Source organism: Populus trichocarpa, chromosome 2, assembly GCF_000002775.5.
Source record: "Populus trichocarpa isolate Nisqually-1 chromosome 2, P.trichocarpa_v4.1, whole genome shotgun sequence".
Taxonomy (NCBI): Eukaryota; Viridiplantae; Streptophyta; class Magnoliopsida; order Malpighiales; family Salicaceae; genus Populus; species Populus trichocarpa.
The window spans coordinates 19,039,453-19,044,176 of record NC_037286.2 but is presented as its reverse complement, the minus strand read 5'-3'; the positions used below and the strand labels follow the sequence as shown (position 1 = coordinate 19,044,176).

The following is a 4,724-nucleotide window of genomic DNA, read 5'->3' as shown; positions in this document are numbered from 1 at the left end:
GAACTAAACATGCGGCAGAGGAGGTGGGTGGAATTGATAAAGGACTATGATTGCATAATTGATTACCATCCTGGCAAAGCCAATGTAGTGGCGGATGCATTAAGTCGAAAAGGGAAAGCAGTGATGGGTGATACAGAAACTTCAGAACAAGGGAATGTGAGGAAATTAAAAAGGATGGGAATACAATTAAGTGTGGGTCCTGAAGGGTCACTACTAGCTCATATAAAGATCAGATCGGTGTTACGGGATAAAGTTCTAGAAGTTCAGTTGGCGGATGAGGGTGTAAGGAAAATCAAGGAAAAGATAAAGCAAGGCGAAGAGTTATTCCTTCAAGTGTTGCTAGGAGGGTTGGTGGTGATGGGAAAACGAGTTTACGTGCCTGAGAATAAGACCTTAAAGGGTGAGATTTTGAAGGAAGCTCATGAATCTCGGTTTGTAACCCATCCTGGGAGCACCAAGATGTATAGGGATCTCAGGGAGTATTACTGGTGGCCAAATATAAAGAAGGAGATAGCGGAATATGTGTCAAGATGTGGGATATATCAACAGGTAAAGATAGAACATCAAAGGCCGGCAGGAGAATTACAACCACTACCAATTCCAGAATGGAAATGGGAAAATATAGCCATGGACTTCGTAACCGGATTGCCAAAGGGAAAAAAGGGCAATGAGGCTATATGGGTGGTGGTAGATCGACTGACAAAGTCGGCTCTGTTCTTGCCCATCAAAATGACGGACCCCGTAGACAAGTTAGCCAAATTATACGTGAATGAAGTGATTAGACTACACGGAGTGCCGATATCAATGGTGTCAGATCGAGACCCGAGATTTACCTCGAGGTTATGGCCATGCTTACAACGAGCTTTGGGAACCGAGGTGAACCTGAGCACGGCATTCCACCCCCAAACAGATGGCCAATCTGAAAGAACTATCCAAACACTTGAAGCCCTTCTAAGGTCATGTGTGCTAGAGTTTGGGGGAAACTTGGAAGACTTGTTACCGTTGGTAGAGTTCACGTATAATAATAGTTACCAAGCTACTATCGGGATGGCTCCATATGAAGCCCTTTATGGGAGAAAATGTCGCACTCCGATATGCTGGGATGAAATTGGAGAAAGGAAACTCCTGGGTCCTGAAATGGTACAAATAACAACTGATAAAGTAAGGGTTATCAGGCAAAGAATGAAGGAAGCCCAAGATAGACAGAAGAGTTATTCAGATAACCGGAGGAGACCTTTAGAATTCCAAATAGGGGATAGAGTATTCTTAAAGGTGGCACCGTGGAAGGGCATCATTCGGTTTGGAATGAAAGGAAAGCTTGCTCCGAGGTACATTGGCCCATTTGAGGTGATAGCTAGGATAGGGCTGGTTGCTTACCGCTTGAAGCTACCGGTACACCTAGAGAAGATTCACAATGTATTTCATGTATCATTATTACGGAAGGCGGAAGTGGATCCTTCTCGAGTGTTACCTCCAGTTCCTATGGAAGTAAAACAAAACTTGACACTCGAAACCAGGCCAGTCAAGATCATGGATCGGAGTGAAAAAACATTGAGGAATAAGAGAGTATCACTAGTCAGAGTGTTGTGGAGGAACTCACAAATTGAGGAAGAAACGTGGGAGAGAGAATCAGAGATTAAGGAAAAATACCCCCATCTATTCCTTGAGTCAGGTATGCAGTTTAAATTTTGGGGATGAAATTTTTATTAGGAGGGAAGAATGTGAAGCCCGAGAATAAAATATACAAAGAGTAAACACTTAAAATTAGTAAACCCAAATAAGCCTTGGAATTATTAAGTGGAGGAACACAATCGGGTGGAAGAATTAACAAGAAGAAAAGTGAAGAGTTGGTGAAGAAAAGAGGGGGAAGAGTGGCTGACTATATACAAGGAGAAGAAGGCTAAGATTCTTCTAAAAATTTGTGAAGTAAAGTTTAGATTTCCATCCAAGTAAGGAGTTCTAATTCCAATTTCTATGAAATCAACTTCAATTTGATTAGAAGTTTATGCTTTTATTGAATTGGGAATTAGGGTTCTTTAACATAAAATATGGGGAAAATGCAGAAATGAGTGAGGTTTAATGGATTAGAATAATCTAAGTGCCTTAAAGAAGAAGAAGAAACGAGTGCATAAAAGAGAGGAAGGGAACTCTTGGTTCCCTTGGGCACGTTCTTTGCTGGATACTGCAGAGGGGGAATGAGAACGTATGATGTGCTTAATTAATTAAATTGGTACAAGTGACCTTAAGAGGACATAAAATGAGACGGGAATGCCATGAATAAAGGGAAGGCATGGTTGTGACTGATGAAGAAGCAAGGATTTAAGATGAAATGGAGATACTTTCTCCATTAGCAAAACAGGGCAGGCTCGCTGCCCTGTTTCCTGGGGGGATTTTGGACCTGAAAACTATAGAATTCAAGGAGGGTCCCCTCATAGAAGTTGTAGCCGGAAGTGTTAGCTTTCCAACGAATCTGACCCCGCCTAATTTGGAGTCCTAGAACTCCAGATACAAATAAAAAAACTAAGGAGAGGTCAAGCTGCCACCCCTGTTGGCAGATTCGGCCAAATTGATAAAACGATGAAATTTAGCCATATTAAGGGTAGAATTTGTTTTCTTGCCCTTCACAAAGTGTGTCTTAATCTTCAAAAAGAATAAACGGTAATCAAAATTGAATTTATGATGTCCACTTGGACTACAAATGAGCTGAAAAGTTAGAGGATAATAATGAGGAATGTAAGTGAGAAAGAAAAGATTTGGTAAAAGAGAAATGAATATTATTTCCATTGTTGCTGTTGCGTGTGATATGTGGAATAATATGGAATAATGATGGGTGTTTGTGGTTTCAGGAGGAACCGCGGGAGGAGTACAGCAACCACAGGGGAACGCAAGTCGAGCGTCTACAGCAGGTAGGTACTTGGTACCTATATCTCCTCTAGTTAATAATTATTTTAACTAACTTTTGAACTATAAAAATTTGGTGCTTATTGATGAGGAAAAGAAAAGGGGGGGGGGGGAGGAAAGGAAAGGTTAAATGATGGAAAATAAAATAAAATGAAACGGAGGACTAGATTTAATTTATGGGTTCTTTTGGAGTAACAACGAATTTTGGTAATGACTGTTTCTCGAATTTGATTTGTTTGTCCCTGATATGGGAGGCTGATGATGTTAAACAAGCTGGATAACATCGGCAATACCGGTACGTGAAAGGAGAAATATAAACTTGATTAACTATTCGGTTTCAGAATAGTTAATGATATCGGCGGGTGACGTCGATATCGGCAAAATTTATAGACTTGATTAGCTTTCCGAGGTGAAAGCTAATGATGTCAAGAATTTTTGACATCGGCATACCTGAGAACCTCCCAAGGTAATATGGAACAATGATTAACTATTTTAGTTAAAAAAAAAATAGTTAATGACACAAACGGTTACGTTCGTGTCGGCATTTTCATGAAACTGATTAGTTGTTCCAGGACGGGCAACTAAAGACACTAATGGAGCTCAATGGTGTTGGCAATGGTCTTTCTGATGTGGAGGGGGGGGGGAAGTAGTCAACAGAAACAAATAAAAAAAAGAGAAAAAAAAAAGAGAATATATAACCATTAAAAGGGGTTTATGATTTAAGTAGATAGATATGCTGTTTAATTTTTTTTCCGTAAATTGCTTGTATTTTAATCATTTATTTTTAATTATATGGAAAATTTATATTTTTGCAGGTCCCTCCCATTCACGTCAGGAATAGATTTTAAGTTCTTTGATCCCTTTTTGTATAAGTTAAGAACTTAGGGATTTGTGGTGTAATTTTGTCATGCAGTAAACATGTAATCTGTATAGAATATTATATTCATAATATTTTGTTTCTGAAATATTAAATGTATCAACCTATGCTTGGGATATTAGAATGTACTAGACTATGTTAGAATACTAAACTGTGTTGTGTTATATATATATGCAATCTTCGTGCTCGAATTTGGCTATTTTAATTATTAACTTATGCGTGTGATGTAAGATGGATTTTGGGAATGAATATGGTCCTGAGCATAATTTGGAATGAATTATGCAGTTGATTGTACTAAACATGGATGTGATTGTGGATGAGATGTGATTCTAAATGTGTGCAGGGTACATTGTCGATAACTTGGGATTTCCCGGTATAGAGGAGAAGAGTAAAAAAAAAAAAGAAATTTTTTTTGCTCCATCTACCCTTTATAGGGGGGAAGATTAACGGATAAACTAATAGAAAAATTGGGGTTGTTACAGCTGTCACGTGTGACGGATGGATTCGACAGCCCAAAAAGTCCCTAAGGACTCAAAAATCATCAACGAACTGCTGTCACTGGTGACGCAGGGATTCGACAGCCCAAACAGCCCCTAGGGACTCAGAAATAATCAACGAGCTGCTGTCACGGGTGACAGATGGATTCGACAGCCCAAACATCCCCTAGGGACTCAGAAATCATCAACGAACTGCGGTCACGGGTGACGCTTGGATTTGACAGCGCAAACAGCCACTAGGGACTCAGAAATCATAAAACAAATTGTCGTCACGGGTGACGCATGGATTCGACATCCCAAACAGCCCCTAGGGATTGAGAAATCATCAACGAAACTACTGTCACGGTGACGCATGGTTTCGACAGCCCAAACGACCCCTAGGGACTCAGAAATCATCAACGAACTGCTGTCAGGTGTGACGCATGGATTCGACAGCCCAAACAGCCCTA

General features: G+C 40.1%; 1 long non-coding RNA gene across 1 annotated transcript; it reads left to right on the top strand.

The window, feature by feature from the left end:
• Window positions 1-1,756: 1,756 nt before the first annotated feature.
• Window positions 1,757-3,829, top strand: LOC127905022 (uncharacterized). The gene is made up of 3 exons (XR_008058632.1): window positions 1,757-1,949; window positions 2,847-2,906; window positions 3,717-3,829. It is a non-coding gene; the product is annotated as an uncharacterized LOC127905022 (long non-coding RNA).
• The last annotated feature ends 895 nt before the right edge of the window (window positions 3,830-4,724 follow it).